The sequence below is a fragment of the Schistocerca americana genome, chromosome 2 (genome assembly GCF_021461395.2).
Source record: "Schistocerca americana isolate TAMUIC-IGC-003095 chromosome 2, iqSchAmer2.1, whole genome shotgun sequence".
NCBI classification, from domain to species: Eukaryota; Metazoa; Arthropoda; class Insecta; order Orthoptera; family Acrididae; genus Schistocerca; species Schistocerca americana.
Window position 1 is genome coordinate 887,405,309 of NC_060120.1, and position 19,473 is coordinate 887,424,781.

Genomic DNA, 19,473 nt, shown 5'->3' on the forward strand with positions numbered 1-19,473 from the left:
GGCATGGATGTGTGTGATGTCCTTAGGTTAATTAGGTTCAAGTAGTTCCAAGTTCTGATGACCTCAGATGTTAAGTCCCTTAGTGATCAGAGCCATTTGATCTGGCAGTCAAGGAGGCATCTATTTCAGTGGGCGATCCCCCTGCATGCTATATCCTCGCTGTTGAGGTACAGAGTCCTGTGTCGACGGGATTATGAGTGGCTGGATGTGACAGACAATAACCCCAGTCTAGTAAGAGCGACATCGCGGCCGTGGCGTACCTCCTTCCAGCTTCGTCGACAGGACGACTTCCTCTTTACTCGCCTTCGCATTGGCCACAGCCCTATGACACATGGCTTCTTGCTCCGGCGAGAGGACCCACCATTATGTGATGCTTGTGGCGTACAGATCATTGTGCGCCACATTTTATTCGACTGTGTTTTATTTTCCGACCAGCGAGCAGCGGCAGATTTGCCGACCGATCTGCCCTCTATTTTAAGTAAAGTTCAAACGAATGTGGTTCGAGTTTTAAAGTTCTGTGAACGTCCAACATTTACCAAAGATTTTACAGAGATGGTTCTAATGTGTTAACAGGTTTACTTTTTTTCCACCCATGTTTTTTGTAATTGGTCAGCCAGTGTCGTTTCCCTGTGCCTTTCTTTTAGCTTCTTTGTCGTTCTGATTGTCTTTTAATATCATTTTTAGCGCATGTGAGATAGAGTGATTGTGTGGCTAACTCGAGTGCATAAAAGTGTAAGAATTTTAGAGATTTTATCCACATTCGTTTGCTTTGATGAGTGCAAGGGCGCTGACAGCCTCGCTATTGAGTGCTCATAAACTCCAAACACACACACAAAAGCTATGAACTGAAAGTGTAACTAAAGTGATAGCACAAAGCTGGGAAATTAATGAGGTGGGACCTTGATAAATCAAAAGAGCAGAGGCTGTGAGGATTTTAGAGGGAAAATTAAGCGAAGGCTGACTGAACCAGGGAAAAGGAATACAATAGATGATGATTGGGAAACTTTGATAAATGGGACAGTGGATGCAGCAGAGGATCAAATAGGCAAAAAGATAAGGTCTATTAGAAATCATTACGTAACACAGGAGGATTAAATTTCATTTTGATGCTAAGAAAAGGATTTGGTAGAGCACTGAAAGACCTAATTCGAAAAATCATCCCTGAAGTAAACGACATTTCCTCACAATTATTGAAATTCTTGGAAGAGCCAGCCCTGGCAGAACTGTTCCTCCTGATGTGTAAGAGTATGAGTCACGTGAAGTACGCCCAGACTTTAAGAATAATGTAATAATTCCAATTCCTATGAAGGCAGATGTGAATTTTACCGCACCAACAGTTTAATAAGTTTGATTTCAAAAAGTTGACGTTTACAGAAACGTGGACTAACTGGCAGAAGCCGACCTCGAGAAGCAACAGGTAGACTTCCGGAGAAATATAGGAACTCGAAAGATATGTTTACCTTACGACTTACTTTACATATAGGTTAAAAATAGGCAAACCTACATTTAGAGCATTTGTGGATTTAGATAATGTTTTTGACATTGTTGGCTGGAGTACACTCCCTGATATTCTGAAGGCAGAGTGTGAAAGGCCTTTAACAACTTCAATACAAACCAGACTGTAGTTATGATACTCGAACGACATGAAAGGGAAGCAGTGGTTGAGAAAGGAGTGAAGTATATTTGTAGCCTGTACCCAATATTCAGTCTTTACATTGAGAAAGGAAACCGTGGAGCAATTTAGAAAGAGAATTAAAGTTCAGGGAAAAAAAATAAAAACACTGAGGTTTTGTTAATGACGTTGTAAATCTGACCTAGACAGCAGAGTACTAGGAAGAGTAGTTGAATAGAATCGATAGTGTCTTGAACAGTGGTTATAAGACAAACGTCGCCATAAATTTTTAAAAAAAGGTTCAAATGGCTCTGAGCACTGTGGGACTCTACTTCTGAGGTCATCAGTCGCCTAGAACTTAGAACTACTTAAACCTAACTAACCTAAGGACATCAGACACATCCATGCCCGAAGCAGGATTCGAACCTGCGACCGTAGCGGTCGCGCGGTTCCAGACTGTAGCGCCTAGAACCGCTCGGCCACCCGGGCCGGTGACAAAAATAAAACAAATGTGATGTAATGAATAGCAATCAGGCTTTGCTGAGGGAATTACGAAATGAGACAGTAAGAGCTGTAGACAGTTTTCGCTATTTAAGTAACAAAATAACTGACAGTCGCCTTGGAAGGGAGGTATTCACATACAACAGAAAGAAAATCATTTGCGAAAAAGAGGAATTTGTTAACAATCAAGTTAAATTTGCGTATTAGGAAGTATTTTCTAGGTATTTGTCTGGGACATAGCATTGACAGTGGACGTTGAACAGTTCAAACAGGTGAAGAGTAGCTTTTTAAATGCGGTGCTACAGAAGAACCCTGAAGGTTAATTGAGTAGGTCGAAGAACTAATAAGGAGATAATGCACAGAACGGGGAAAAAGAAATTAGGGCAAAACTTGACTTAAAGTAGGGATCGATTGATAAAATTTGAGGTTCTGTTGAAGACATTACAAATATGTCAGAGACAGTTGAATAGAATAGACAGTGTTTTTGCTGTGGTATTCGATATTCAAATGACATACAGGAATTTCGAAAATGTTTTGACAACGGTGAGCCACATCTCTCACAGGAATGTACCGTTGAAGTCCGCATGTATATAAATTGCTATTAACACTCTATATTATACAGTAAGGATGCGCACACAGTTGCCGCTTGAAGCTTTATGAACTGATCGTAAAACTGGTCCATGCCACACAGATGTGCACCATCGTCAAGCAAGTCTGTCGATATCTGTGCATTTAAATCTAAGGAGTTTTCCAAGTGAGATGCAACATGCAGCCCTTCTCGTGTACACAGTGTCAGCGAGGTATATACTTCAACATAGTATGATTCGAATTGAGTTCATGCTGAGCATGTGGGTGGTTTTATTATCTGTTTGACATCAGAGATCACCCCCATGTGGTTCCTCATGGGTGCGTCTTATCACTTGTCACCGATAGCACTAGCTGAGGGCAACGATATAACATCCAACGGCTTATTTTAGCTTTCTGTAGATTCGATAATGAAGAAAAATTGGTAGAAGGATCGCCGTACCGGCAGAGGAGAGATGTGGTTGGGCAGGCCAACAGGGGGTTTAATGTCCTTCCCTATGCCGACTGGCGTCAGCATTGTTTATGGAATGCGCTTCGTCACGCTGCTGGAGCCAGCTGGTGCTGGCGTTCCAGTCCGTGTGTCCCCACAGCGAGTCATTGATGCTGGCAGTTCGAAGGGTTCTCACACCATAGCGGATCTGCTTTGACGGTGCTAGAGTTGTGTTGTGGGCCTGTTGTCTCACGTTGTACTGAACTGGCTCCGGGGCCTATGATGTCTGATTGAACACAGAAGCCATCAGGCGTAGACACAATAAATTTGCATGCTTTACCATCATGGAGCCATTGGCTTCCACAGTGAACATATGCCTCGGCAGGTGGCGCTGATGACGCCCAGTAGCGATTCCGTATGTCTCCCAAAAGAGGAAGCCCTTATCTCTGTGTCGAGAGTATCAGTGGCGACTGGGCTGGCTTAGTTGTGTTGTACGCCACAGGACGTCCCAGAGTATGTGGTGTCGGTGGCTGTGCAGCACTTCCGCGTTTTGGGTGCGGCATCATATTTTTCGCATTTTACGTTCCCCAATGCCGGGCGGACGACATCCCTCCGTACGTCACGGTGCTACTGACGGCCTAGCTCGCAGGCGCGGCCATTAAGCAAGGAATACGTCGACGGTTTCCTCTAGAGAGCACTCCAGACGAAAAAAACTACTTGGTCATACCCTTTTCAAACACCATCAAACGTCGGATGAGGTCACCTCACAGAGCCAATTAGCGACAGATCGTCATTGCTACCGGCGGAAGACAGTTAAGTAGAGCCAGAGTATCCCTCTGTGAGATATTATAAACGGCCCCGCCGAGCCTATGCACCAGTCTTCAGCGAGCCTGCAGCTGGAGTTACAGCGAGGGCAATCGTCAAGGATGTTCGAGACGTCTCTGTAGTAACTATGGACTTAACGTGGGACTATTTCCCACTGTTTACGCCGGTCTGCATTGGTCTTACATGCTAGGAGCAACCTGTTCCAGGAGAATTCATTGTATAACAGAGTGTTAGAATAAATGGTTCTTAAACTTGGACTCTTTTTTAGGAAATTCTTCGTGACACTAAACTGGTGTGGTCGTATTGAGGTGGCGTGCTACTGGTAAGATAGCAGCGCCACAACATCGCATCACAGCCTTACAGGCATGAACGAACACCTCGCTTCCACCATTGGAGGCTGGGTGGAATGGCGCGGTTGTCGGGTGTGTTACGGTGTTCCAAAAGCAGAAATCTTGAAACACGCTAAATGAGAACTGAGGATGATTATCCAGAATTTAGAGCCGTGCCGCGAATCGATAGGTTGCGTCATGCTGTGAATTTTATTCGTCATTAGCCAGAGGGCTTGGTTTTCGGCATTATATCCCGCCCCGGCACGGGGCTCGCTCTATTTTTGTTTGGCCGTGCACAGTGAAGTTCGCCGAGGAACAGAGCTGGGAGTGGGGTTGCAATTTCGATCGGTGTTGGCTCGAGTGGCCTTGTATTCTAGGGCCGTGAATCGTCGCCGCAATCCTTCCTGTTGCACACGGGGTGTGCTGGGCGTGGTGATTTGAACGGATCAGAATAGGGAAGGCTGCGGCGAGTCAGCCGCCTGATGTTTATTGCCGTAGCAGCATTCTCGTGGACATGGGATGGAAGACACGGAGTTCTATCACTGGGGAAAGCGGCCCTCATACCGGCGCTTCTCTAGCAGCACGTTTCGGAACTTTGGTGTGGTTAAACTAGTTGTACATGCACCCGTGATCTAGGATTAGCGTCTTTGGTTGATTAGTAATCAAAACGTTCTTGATATCAGATTCGAAACCCACCACCACTTAAATTTTGAATAAAAATCTTCAGCAGTATCGGCCGAAGACTTCCGGTATAAGAAGTCAGCCCTTAGTCAGCCAACGGCATTGTCAAAGATGGCGGAATAGCAAAGAGAGATTCAGGGCCCTCTCTTTCCCTTGGGATGGGAATCTGTCCCTAAAGGCGGAAGAGTAATTAACGATCAACGGCATGAGGAGTCTGATGGCAATGGAAATTACTCAATTGAAGACAAATAATGTATACCCATAGGACAAGTGGCACATAACTCAAATAATGACATTATGACATAGCCGTCGTAAAAAGACTCCGAAATTGTCCCCCATTCGGATCTCCAGGATGAGGCTGCTAAGAGGGAGGGCGTGGAATTTCAAATGTTTGAAGATGGCAGGGAAGCTAGAAAACCTGAAAACGTATATTCCAAGGCTCAACAACAGTAGCAGAAAATGATATAACTTGAGTATCATTCGTTATGAATAGGAAGGTAGGGCAAAGAGCGAGTTACTGTGAACAGTTCAGTGGTAAGGCTGTTCTCATCAGAATCGACATCAAACCAAAACCGAAAATAGTAGTTTAGGTATACAAGCCGATGTTTCAAGCCGAAGATGAAGAGCTAGAGAAAGTATTTGCTGTTACTGAATTGGTAGTTCAGTACGTAAAGGGAGACGAAAATCTAATAGTTATGCGGAATTGGAATTGCGGTTTAAGGGGAAGGACTATAACAAAGGATTACTGGAGCATATGGGCTTCGTACTAGGAGTGAGAGAGGAGAAAAATTAATTGAGTTCTTCAATACAGTTCAGCTAGTAACTGCGAATTCTTTGTTCAAGAGCAACAAGCGGAGGAGGTACACTTGGAAAAAGGCGAGAAATACGGGAAGATTTCAGTTACATTACATCATGGTCAGACAGAGATTCCGAAATCAGATGCTGGATTATAGGGTGTACCCAAGAGCAAATACAGACTTAGATCACATTTTGGTAGTGATGAAGGCCAGGCTCAACTTCAAGAGATTACTCAGGAAGCATCAGTGCACAAAGAAGTGGGATATTGAGGTACTTAGGAATGAAGAAATACAACTGACGTTCTCGAAGGCTATAGATACTGCGATGAGGAATAGCTCAGTAGGAAGTTGAGATGAAGACGAATTGGCATCTCTAATAATGGAAATCACAAAACTTGGAAAGATAACAGTCGGTACAAAGAAGGTCACTGCGAAGAAAACGTGAGTAACCGAATAAATACTTCAGTTAATCAATGAAGGAAGAAAGTAGAATAATTTTCAGGCAAGTCCCTTAGGACTAATGAAAAATCAAAACACGTTCATAAGAATTTTTGACCCTGAAAAAACGTTCGACTGTATAAAATGGAGCAAGACGTTAGAAATTCTGAGAAAAATAGGGTTAACCTTTAGGGAAAGACGGGTAATGTGCAATATGTAAAAGAACCTAGAGGGAGTAATAAGAGCGCAAGACAAAGTTCGAAGTGCTCAGATTATAAGACACGATGTAGTCTTTCGCCCTTAATGTTGAATCTATACATCGAAGAAGCAATGATGGAAAGAAAGGAAAGGCTCAGGAGTGGAACTAAACTTCAAGTTGAAAGGATATCAATGATAAAATTCGCTGATAACATTGCTGTCCTCAGTGGATGTGAAGAAGAATCACACGATTTGCTGAATGGAATGAACAATCTAATAAATACAAAATATGATTTGAGAACTAATCGTAGAAAGACGACAGTAATAAGAAGTAACAGAAATGAGAACAGTGAGAAACTTAACATCGGGATTGCTGATCACGCAGTAGATGAAGTTAAAGAATTCTTCTACGCAGTTAGGAAAGTAATCCATGACGTATGGGGCAAGAAGAGCATAGAAAGCAGACTAGCACTGGCATAAAGGACATTCCTGGCAAAGAAAAGTCTACTACCATCCAACATAGGCCTTAATTTGAGAAAGAAATTTCTAAGAATGTACGTTTGGAGCACTGCATTCTATGGTAGTGAAATATGGACACAGGGCAAGACCACAAAAGGAGAGAGGCTCGAAGCATTTGTGATGTGGTGCTACAGAAGGATGTTGAAAATTAGGTGGACTGATAAGATTTGGTGAGGAAAGGAATACGTGGAAAACACTGACAAGGAGAAACAGGATGGTAGGACATCAGTTAAGACTTCAGGTAATTATTTCCATGGTACGATGGGGAATTGTAGAGGGTAAAAATTTTACAGGAAGAAACAGATTGGAATACATCCAGCAAACTGAGGACGTAGTTTGCAAGTGCGATTTTCACTGTTCGACCAGTTCTGTCAATCTCTTCAGTGGTGCTAACCGACGGTGCTGTGTATTCTACTCCTCGTTGTACTGACTGGTATAAATTTTGTTTTCGGGAGTCGGACCAGATTGTTTTAATTTGTTAAATTTGTATGTAATTCAACATTCCTTAAAGTGTATTTATGGTCTCCGTAATTGTTATGTTCAACTGTTCCCCCTTTACATCTAAGGTTGACAAAATAATTCAATGATGCGCTCCCTGTTTGTGCCTCATCTGAATGGACCGTCTAATCAGCGTAAATTTTAAAAACTGAGTGCATATCTACAGCAACATCTACATGACTACTCTGCAATTCACATTTAAGTGCTTGGCAGAGGGTTCATCGAACCACAATCATACTATCTCTCTACCATTCCACTCCCGAACAGCGCGCGGGAAAAACGAACACCTATACCTTTCTGTTCGAGCTCTGATTTCTCTTATTTTATTTTGGTGATCATTCCTACCTACGTAGGTTGGGCTCAAAAAAATATTTTCGCATTCGGAAGAGAAAGTTGGTGACTGAAATTTAGTAAATAGATCTCGCCGCAACGAAAAACGTCTTTGCTTAATGACCTCCATCCCAATTCGCGTATCATATCTGCCACACTCTCTCCCCTATTACGTGATAATACAAAACGAGCTGCCCTTTTTTGCACCCTTTCGATGTACTCCGTCAATCGCACCTGGTAAGGATCCCACACCGCGCAGCAATATTCTAACAGAGGACGAACGAGTGTAGTGTAAGTTGTCTCTTTAGTGGACTTGTTGCATCTTCTGAGTGTCCTGGCAATGAAACGCAACCTTTGGCTCGCCTTCCCCACAATATTATCTATGTGGTCTTTCCAACTGAAGTTGTTCGTAATTTTTACACCCAGTTGAATTGTACGATTTATCGAGTAATCGAATTCCAACGGATTTCTTTAGGAAGTCATGTGGATCACCTCACACTTTTCGTTATTTAGCGTTAACTGCCACCTGCCACACCATACAGCGACCTTTTCTAAATCGCTTTGCAACTGATACTGGTCTTTGGATGACCTTACTAGACGGTAAATTACAGCATCATCTGCGAACAACCGAAGAGAACTGCTCAGATTGTCACCCAGGTCATTTATATAGATCAGGAACAGCAGAGGTCCCAGGACGCTTCCCTGGGGAACACCTGATATCACTTCAGTTTTACTCGATGATTTGCCGTCTGTTACTACGAACTGCGACCTTCCTGACAGGAAATCACGAATCCAGTCGCACAACTGAGACGATACCCCATAGGCCCGCAGCTTGATTAGAAGTCGCTTGTGAGGAACGGTGTCAAAAGCTTTCCGGAAATCTAGAAATACGGAATCAACTTGAGATCCCCTGTCGATAGCGGCCATTACTTCGTGCGAATAAAGAACTAGGTGCGTTGCACAAGAACGATGTTTTCTGAAACCATGCTGATTACGTATCAATAGATCGTTCCGTTCGAGGTGTTTCATAATGTTTGAATACAGTATATGCTCCAAAACCCTACTGCAAACCGACGTCAATGACATAAGTCTGTAGTTCGATGGATTACTCCTACTACCCTTCTTAAACACTGGTGCGACCTGCGCAATTTTCCAATCTGTAGGTACAGATCTATCGGTGAGCGAGCGGTTGTATATGTTTGCTAAGTAGGGAGCTATTGTATCAGCGTAATCTGAAAGGAACCTAATCGGTATACAATCTGGACCTAAAGACTTGCCCGTATCAAGCGATTTGAGTTGCTTCGCAACCCCTAAGGTATCTACTTCTAAGAAACTCATGCTAGCAGCTGTTCGTGTTTCAAATTCTGGAATATTCCATTCGTCTTCCCTGGTGAAGGAATTTCGGAAAACTGCGTTCAATAACTCCGCTTTAGCGGCACAGTCGTCGGTAACAGTACCATCGGCACTGCGCAGCGAAGGTATTGACTGTGTCTTGCCGCTTGTGTACTTTACATACGACCAGAATTTCTTCGGATTTTCTACCAAATTTCGAGACAATGTTTCGTTGTGGAAACTATTAAAGGCATCTCGCATTGAAGTCCGTGCCAAATTTCGCGCGTCTGTAAATTTTAGCCAATCTTCGGGATTTCGCGTTCTTCTGTACTTCGCATGCTTTCTCCGTTGCCTCTGCAACAGCGTTCGGACCTGTTTTGTGTACCACGGGGGATCAGTTCCATCTCTTACCAATTTATGAGGTATGAATCTCTCAATTGCTGTTGCTACTATATCTTTGAATTTGAGCCACATCTCGTCTACATTTGCATAGTCAGTTCGGAAGGAATGGAGATTGTCTCTTAGGAAGGCTTCTTCTTAAATAAAATTATTTTGCGTTTGTTTCTGGTGGATTTGGAAGAAACGGTATTGAGCCTAGCTACAACGACCTTGTGATCACTAATCCCTGTATCAGTCATGATGCTCTCTATCAGTTCTGGATTGTTTGTGGCTGAGAGATCAAGTGTGTTTTCGCAACCATTTACAATTCGCGTGGGTTCGTGGACTAACTGCTCGAAATAATTTTCTTAGAAAGCATTTACGATAATCTCGGAAGATGTTTTCTGCCTACCACCGGTTTTGAACAAGTATTTTTGCCAACATATCGAGGGAAGGTTGAAGTCCCCACCAACTATAACCGTATGAGTGGGGTATTTATTTGTTACGAAACTCAAATTTTCTCTGAATTGTTCAGCAACTATATCATCGGAGTCTGGGGGTCGGTAGAAGGAGCCAATTATTAACTTAGTTCGGCTGTTAAGTATAACCTCCACCCATACCAATTCGCACGTAGTATCTACTTCGACTTCACTAGAAGATAAACCACTACTGACAGACACAAACACTCCACCACCAATTCTGCCTAATCTATCTTTCCTGAACACCGTCTGAGACTTCGTAAAAATTTCTGCAGAACTTATTTGAGGCTTTAGCCAGCTTTCTGTACCTATGACGATTTCAGCTTCTGTGCTTTCTATTAGCGCTTGAAGCTCAGGGACTTTCCCAGCACAACTACAACAATTTACAACTACAATTCCGACTGTTCCTTGATCCAAGCACGTCCTGTATTTGCCATGCACCCTTTGAGATTGCAGCCCACCCCGTACTTTCCCAAGGCCTTCTAACCTAAAAAACCGCCCAGTCCACGCCACACAGCCTCCGTTACCCGTGTAGCCGCCAGCTGAGTGTCGTGAACTCCTGACCTGTTCAGCGGAACCCGAAACCCCACCACCCTATGGCGCAAGTCAAGGAATCTGCAGCCAACACGGTCGCAAAACCGTCTGAGCCTCTGATTCAGACCCTCCACCCGGCTCTGCACCAAAGGTCCGCAGTCGGTTCTGTCAACGATGCTGCAGATGGTGAGCTCTGCCTTCATCTCGCAAGCAAGACCGGCAGCCTTCACCAAATCAGATAGCCGCTGGAATCCAGAGAGAATTTCCTCAGATCCAAAGCGACACACGTCATTAGTGCCGACACGTGCCACCACCTGCAGCTGGCTGCACCCTGTGTTCTTCATGGCATCCGGAAGGACCCTTTCCACATCAGGAATGACTCCACCCGGAATTCACAAGGAGTGCACACTGGATTTCTTCCCCTCCTTAGCCGCCATATCCCTAAGGGGCCCCATTACGCGCCTAACATTGGAGCTCCCAACTACCAATAAGCCCACCCTCTGTGATTGCCCGGACCTTGAAGGCTGAGAATCACCCTCTGAAACAGGGCAGGCAGCTGCATCTGGCTCAGCCAGAGACAGTGCCTGAAACCTGTTTGTCAGACGCACTGGGGAGGCTTTCTGATCTTTCGCTGCCTTGGAACGACCTCCCAATCAACCATAGGCGAGGGCTCAGCCCCACTGCGGGCAGCAACCGGGGCAACCACAGCGGCAGACCGATCTGGGGACAGATGGGACGAGGTTGACATCCCCGTGATACCCAAGTCCGGCTCCCCACAGTGGTGCCCATTGGCAACAGCCTCAAGCTGCGCGACCGAAGTCAGCGCCGCTTGCAGCTGTGAATATAATCCGCTCCTTTTCTGTGTGTGTTGACGGGAGCTGTCATCCTTACTTGGCACAAGAACTCGGAGTACTTCAAGCCTCAAGTGTTAATACGACGAAGCGAGTGTGCGTGCAAGCCGTCCCGATATAGAACATTTCTTAAATAACAAGACCTTTCTCTTATTGAAGGTAATTATCCTAATGGCTGCTTGGTCGCCTATTCTTTCATTATTTTATAGTCAGCCCTAAAGTATTAGACTAATTCAGTTTGTGCCCTCTATTTCTAGTGCGAGTGCATCTGTGTTTATTAAAATTGCTTGAGTTTTAAGTCAATTTCAAGTAAGATTTTAAACCGCCTGTGAATTTTTTTGAGTTATTATAGGTGAGTGTTCTAGTTTTTGTTTGAGCATATGTGTATTCGGCATATTCTGGACATCTTTGCTGTTGTTTTAGAGCATATGCAGTTTGCTTTCTGAACTTGCTGATAATTGGTTAAAAGCATGTAATTTGCTCGCCATTTCGAACTGCCATTCGTTATTAAAATTCTTTGGGGGTTGCCTGCATTGAAGGACAAATTTTGTTGTATCAAAAAGAAAACGTTTCTTACGACCAAGCGCAGCGGTTGCATGTTAACTTGATCCATTGTTACTGTATGCATTTCAAGGGATATTTTATGTATTTTTGGAGTGAGATGGTGCCTGAGTTCCTTGACCAAACTAGCGTGTGAAACGGCCCTATCAGCCTGAGGCATGGGAGCTTAAACTTATTCTCTTAATTCTCATCTGGAACGATTCATTTGCAGTGGTACTTCAAATTGTCAAGGATATTGGTTATTATAATAAAGTGTATCTGAAATTTGTGTCATCAGTGGTGTTCAATTCCTATTGTCCCAGTACTTCCATGCCCAAGCCAACCAAGCGGCAGGCCGCGTTACAGAGAGCTTCTTGGGCCCTTCAGTGGAGAATATGTCGTGCAAGGCGGTTATTGATTCCTATGGCGTGATATTCAGCATTCGAATGACATACAGGAATTCGGAAAATGCGTTGAGAGTTAGCCACATCCCTCACATGACTGGACTGTAGAAGTCTAAATGTATATGCTTCCACAGACGCTGTGACATTGTCCAGGCGTGAAACCGTAGGTAGAGGGGGCGAAGCAGGAGCAGTCTTTAAGTAGCACGAGAGCTGGCTGTCATCTGCATGTCCTGTGGGCCAGTAGGCTTGCCTTCTTGCAAGCACATGCATTTGTATCATCGCCCCAGTGGTCTGCGTGCATGAAATTTATGACGCACTGATGCGGTGGCGGCTAGATGAACGTGTGGCAGAAGTCATCGTCTGTATTCAACATTAGTACTGCCCGTTCATGTGGATTCCGTTCCCAGAGAAAAATATTTGAAGAGTTCTGGAAGCGAATGAGCTGGGAGGTGTTACACCAAGCCTTGACGAACATATCTCACTAGTTGTTTTAGAATAGGTTTTCCAGTCGTGTCCTTGACAGTTAAGGCTGTGTGAGGGGAAAAACACGCAGGAACGTTTGTAGGTTCTCATCGATTTGGAGTCACCTGGGAGGTCTGGTCCCATAGTTAAACTGGATAGGGCATGGGCATTAGCATGTTGTGCTGTTGTCCAATACAGAATTATACAGATACAGCTGCTTAGGAAAAGGGCCCAGCAATGGGGATACTGGGCCGCTTTTTCAGTAATTCTACTCTTAGGGCTGAACGTTAAAGTTTACGGTTAGCAGTAAGGCGAAAATTTGTGGTATAAAGAATTGTAGAGAATTTCTGAATTCCCAACATGACCGCAAGGGTTTCTTCCTCAGTTTGAGAATTGTTTCCTCGAGATGAAGTTAGCGTTTTAGGCACCTCTGTACCAGTTTGTTCACGCTCATCAGTGCTTGTTTGAGAAAGAATGGCGCCGACGCCAGGTGAGAGGCGTAAGTGTCTGTGAATAGGTATACTAAAAATACGACATTGCTTCCACCACACATCTTTTACGCCTTTCATACATAAATTACTATGAGGTCTCCTGATCTGGGTGGCATTTGGTACGCATTTGAAAAAGTAATAGGTTCAGCCAAGAACCGATTTTTTAATATGGCTCCCGCATTTTGCTGTTGGCTGTAGTCCTTTGTGGTTCAATGTGTGGCTCAAGTACTCCATTGCTCTTGAAAGAATTCACAGTTCTGTAGATTGCACTTTAGTTCATTTTGTGGTACTGTCTGGAACAGAAGACGTAAATCTTAAATTTACTGCTCTCTTGTAGTGCAACTTACTAATACTTTTCCACATAGTTTACTGTATTAGTTATCTTTTGAATCAGTACTCCAAAAAACGTCGGGAAATAGTTGGTCCACTTTGAGTTATCCGCAGCTCGTGATCTAGTGGCTAGCGTTGCTACCACGGGGTCCCGGGTTCGATTCCCGGCCGGGTTGGGGATTTTCTCTGCCCGGGAACTGGGTGTGTGTGTTGCCCTCATCATTTCATCATCGTCTTCATATTTCGTGGCAGTGGTTAGATTTGATTATGAAGAAAATTGTACTGTGAAAAAATTGGGACTTTGTACGAGCGCTGGTGACCGCGCAGTTGAGCGCCCCACAAACCAAACATCATCATCATCGTTGGTCCACTGTCAGTTGTAACTGTTACATCCTAGGACATTCGCTTCGGGTAAATCAATTCTAGAGAAGTACTGGCCACCTGACAGTTTTGACAGGATATCTTCTGGCTTTGGGATGGGATAGGCGTCACGCCAGTCTCTGAATTTGCATTTATGTTTCTCTGAAAATAACGACAAGCACGGATAGAACCATTTGGTTTACATGAAACTACCAATGTGATGGGTGTAAGGATTTCTTATCGTACAAGAAAATCCACTTCCGTTTCGCAGTGCTACCGTGAGCGATTGAGACCTGAAGTATTGTGGTGCTGCACAGGGCATTAACTGGGTGTGACCTACATCATTATTTACACTCCCTAAGCCTGGTGAAAATAGGTCTGAAAATTCAGCGCACCTAAAAAAACTACACTTCGGAGTTCCAGAGAGCTTTAAAAACGTATCAAACTGCAAATAGGGAAAAGGCCAGGGGATACCGCCTTTAATAGAATAATGTGTTGAAAAGTACTTTTGTGTAGAAGCCACCCTTCAGGTTGCAGGTAGCTTTACATTCTTGTATCATACTAGACCTTTAAACGTGGAAACCTGTGGCTCAATACCGACGTCAGACTACGTATCTTTTGTTTTAAATTCGGATGTTGCGAAGTTTTATATGGTCATTCCAGTAACAGTAACAGTCACAGTACTTCGTGGTTTGGCCGAGAGTAGTCGAATTTTTTTACCTTTAAACACAGTAAAAAATGGATAAACGTAAAGAAACACAGGGCGGAGAGTGGCATGTCAAGCCAGCCACCACACATGAGCTTAATTATCAAAATAAATATATTTTTCGTAAGAAATTCGTATGTCACTATAGCTCCTCTGCTACGCACTATGGAGTACACCCGAACTTTGACAAAATCTGGATAAAAACCATGACATGTAACAAAACGGAGATGGTCGTCCTAATTTTGCCGCTAGAAAAGGTAATGTCGTGGTGTTATGGGACGAGGTACTAATAACAAAAAATAGTTTTCAGTTAAGTTAGTTTTAACGTATGAATATTTATGAAAATTTGGGTTTTGCATTTAAATTCATTCCAATATCTTTATTAGAAAACACGTCTATTAAGCTACAACTTCCCACTTAAAAATAAACGCTAATTTTAAACAGCCATCTTAAGAATCATCACTTGTGATGTCCTCCACAGAACATGGGATCTTGTTTACTACATCAGATGTTGATAGATTGTTGTACAAGCCATGTAGCTCTTCAGAAATGATATCTATTGGAAAGAGTTCTTGTTTGCTACACTTATTGGGAATTGACTGCAGTATGGTGGTAAATGTAAATGTCGTGTGACTAGAGCCTCCCGTCGGGTAGACGGTTCGCCATTTGCAAGTTTTTCGATTTGACACCACTACGGCGACTTGCGCGTCGATAGGGATGAAATGATGATGATTGGGACAACACAACACCCAGTCCCTGAGCGGAGAAAATCTCCATCCCAGCAGGGAATCGAACCCGGGCCGCTATGAATGACAGTCTCTCGCGCTCATCTCTCAGCTACCGGGGCGGACAGTATGCTGGTGAAGGTCCTTTGTTGAAGTTGATATGTGAACGATATTTCTTTGGACAAGGGACCCTGGTTTTATATTTGCCAGTTTTAACTTACTGTCAGTTTTGGAAACACCATCTTCTTTTGTGGGTCTATTGTCCTACAGTAGAAAAATTTGTCAACAATTTGACTTGGAAACAGGTTGGAGACTATGGGTCAAGCTGCTGGAAAACCATTCTGGAGTGTAATTAGCAGCCTTCGAAAGGGAGGTAAGAAGGAAATGACAAGTATTTTGGACAGGTCAGGAAAACTGCTGGTGAATCCTGTGGATGCCTTGGGCAGATGAAGGGAATATTTTGAAGAGTTGCTCAATGTAGGTGAAAATGCGATCAGTAATGTTTCAGATTTCGAGGTAGAATGGGATAGGAATGATGATGGAAATAGGATCACATTTGAGGAAGTGGAAAAATGGTCAATAGATTGCAGTGCAATAAAGCGGCTGGGGTGGATGAAATTAAGTCGGAACTCATCAAATACAGTGAAATGTCAGGTCTTAAATGGCTACACAGGATAATTGAAATGGCCTGGGAGTCGGGACAGGTTCCATCAGACTGGACAAAAGCAGTAATCACACCAATCTTTAAACATGGAAACAGAAAAGATTGTAACAACTACAGAGGTATCTCTTTAATCAGCGTTGTGGGTAAAATCTTCTCAGGTATTGTTGAAAGGAAAGTGCAAGTATTAGTTGAGGACCAATTGGATGAAAATCAGTGTGGGTTTAGGCCTCTTAGAGGCTGTCAGGACCAGATCTTTAGCTTACGGCAAATAATAGAGAAGTGTTATGAGTGGAACAGGGAATTGTATCTATGCTTTATAGATCTAGAAAAGGCATATGACCGGGTTCCTAGGAGGAAGTTATTGTCTGTTCTACAAGATTATGGAATAGGAGGCAAACTTTTGCAAGCAATTAAATGTCTTTACATGGATAGTCAGGCAGCAGTTAGAGTTGACGGTAAATTGAGTTCATGGTTCAGAGTAGTTTCAGGGGTAACACAAGGCTGCAACCTGTCTCCACTGTTGTTCATATTATTTATGGATCATATGTTGAAAACAATAGACTGGCTGGATGAGATTAAGATATGTGAACACAAAATAAGCAGTCTTGCATATGCGGATGACTTAGTTGTGATGGCAGATTCGATTGAAAGTTTGCAAAGTAATATTTCAGAGGTAGATCAGAAATGTAAGGACTATGGTATGAAGATTAGCATCTTCAAAACGAAAGTAATGTCAGTGGGAAGGAAATATAAACGGATTGAGTGCCAAATAGGAGGAACAAAGTTAGAACAGGTGGACGGTTTCAAGTACTTAGGATGCATATTCTCACAGGATGGCAACATAGTGAAGGAACTGGAAGCGAGGTGTAGCAAAGCTAATGCAGTGAGCGCTCAGCAACGATCTACTCTCTTCTGTAAGAAGGAAGTCAGTACCAAGACTAAGTTATCTGTGCACCGTTCAATCTTTCGACCAACTTTGTTGCATGGGAGCGAAAGCTGGGTGGATTCAGGTTACCTTATCAACAAGGTTGAGGTTATGGATATGAAAGTAGCTAGGATGATTGCAGGTACTAGTAGATGGGAACAATGGCAGGAGGGTGTCCACAATGAGGAAATCAAAGAAAAACTGGGAATGAACTCTATAGATGTAGCAGTCAGGGCGAACAGGCTTAGATGGTGGGGACATGTTACACGCATGGGAGAAGCAAGGTTATCCAAGAGACTCATGGATTCAGCAGTAGAGGGTAAGAGGAGTCGGGGCAGACCGAGGAGAAGGTACCTGGATTCGGTTAAGAATGATTTTGAAGTAATAGGTTTAACATCAGAAGAAGCACCAATGTTAGCACTGAATAGGGGATCATGGAGGAACTGTATAAGGGGGGCTATGCTCCAGACTGAACGCTGAAAGGCATAATCAGTCTTAAATGATGATGATGATGATGATTTTACAACGTAAGAATCTGCTATGCCAAATTCTGCTTATTATGTGTGCAGTGAATTAAACGGCAAGAGAGGTACTTGCACAATTGGTTTTTGTCTCTTCAAATACATCACGCCTCTCCACGGACTCACTGTAGAGGTCTACTTGTCTGCAGATACAAGGGAGATCAAATAATGAACCAACATATTGCAGCTCTTGTTCTGTATATTGTGGAAACTACACACCTTCGATTTGCAGAACGTAAGGTTTCAGAAAGTGGCCACAGGTATATAGAGGTCGATTTAGTGCACGAAGCAGCTTTAAAGTGCCAAAAAATTTGTCCCCGTGTATAGCAGGTTTGGCTGGCAATATTTCAAATTTCCAGTAGAAAGAGTCTTCGACGTACAAAAAAAGTTATCTTTACATGCTGCTGGAACTGAATTATTCAGACTTCTTTCATCTTCAGGAGCTGACAACAACGGCGACAAAAGAAAATCAAATCGAAAGATTGAAACGGTGATACTATTAATTTCTCAAAGTGATATCTTTCAGATACACAAAGGAAACCCCTTGGCCACTACAATTCAAGTCCAAGCGTTCTAGTGAATCCCGAGTAATAACAATTCATGAAAAGTGACGGCACCTGTTCCTCGAACGCAGTTTTCACCAGTGTACTGAAGTCTACTGCCAATTAACACGCAAAAAGCAATGACCTCTTTAAGACTCTGTGATCCGATACTATTCCTGAGGACTTACCTGTCTGATAGAACAGTATGCCAACATCTGATGATTTATCTGGCAAAGTTGCAGAACTTGCTGTGGAGGAAAGCACAAGTGATGATTCTGATGATGACTGTTAGGAACAATGTAGTAGTTCTTACACGTCGAGTTGTAACTTAAAGCATTTACTAGCTAATAAAAATCTGTCAATGACTTCAAATGAGAAAACGGATTTTTCATGGACTTCAAAATTGGTTTAGCTCAGAACTATGTTTGGTATTTAAAACATAGTTGTTCTGGGTCCACGATATATTTTAGAACTTTCCTTCACAGTTAACTGCACCAGGTTCTTCCCTCTACTCATAATCTTTCTTACATTTTATGTGAAAATCAGACACACTAATTAGTATATTAACAAACCACATAAATCACTGCCATAATGATTGACTAAAAAAACGTACTGATTCCATTTATTTCTTTTCCTCTTATAGCAAAATCTGTGAAATGGACTTCACGTTTTGTGAAGGTTTCATTGTGACTCAACTACGAAACTCAAGGTATAGTTCTGTTTCCCAGCAGGTAGAAAATATTTTATTGTAGTTATTACTGTAATTACTCATTATTCGCATTTTTGTACATGAAATGTTTTCTTGGTGAGCCGACGATTGTATACGTATAGCGATCTGAACTGGTGTTGTTTGAAATGGTACTCATTTCATGTTAGCCAAAAAGTGATACGATAACATGGAGTATCAAACAAAATTTGTAACTGGATTGAGAATGTCCTTTTAGGGGGGACGCAGCATGTTATCTTGGATGGAAGTACAAATGTCTTCAGGCGTAATCGAAGGAACTGTTTTCGGATCATCTTTTCATGTTGTATAATAATGACCTGGCAGACAGTATTAATACCGACTTCAGAGTTTTTACAAATGAGGCCATTATCTGAAATGAAGTTCTTTTTGAAATAAGTTCCAGAAATATTCCGTCAGATCTGGATACGATTTCAAAATCATGGAGAGCTTATAAACTAGTTTTAAATGTAAAGAAATATAAAACTTTGCGCCTCACAAAACGAAAAATATTAGTATCCTATGAACACAATACCAATAATTCATAATTGCAATCAGTCAACTTGTACAAGTTACTTGGAGTAACAATTTGTTGGGTTATGAAATGGAAAAGAGCTTTGGTTCGTTAACAGGTTAAGGGAAAACAGCCAGTCTACAATCGAGGCTGTTCGCCAACTATTTGTGCATCTCGTCTCAGAATACTGCTCAAATATGTGGTACCTATACTAAATACGACCAACAGGGGATATTGAACGTATAAAA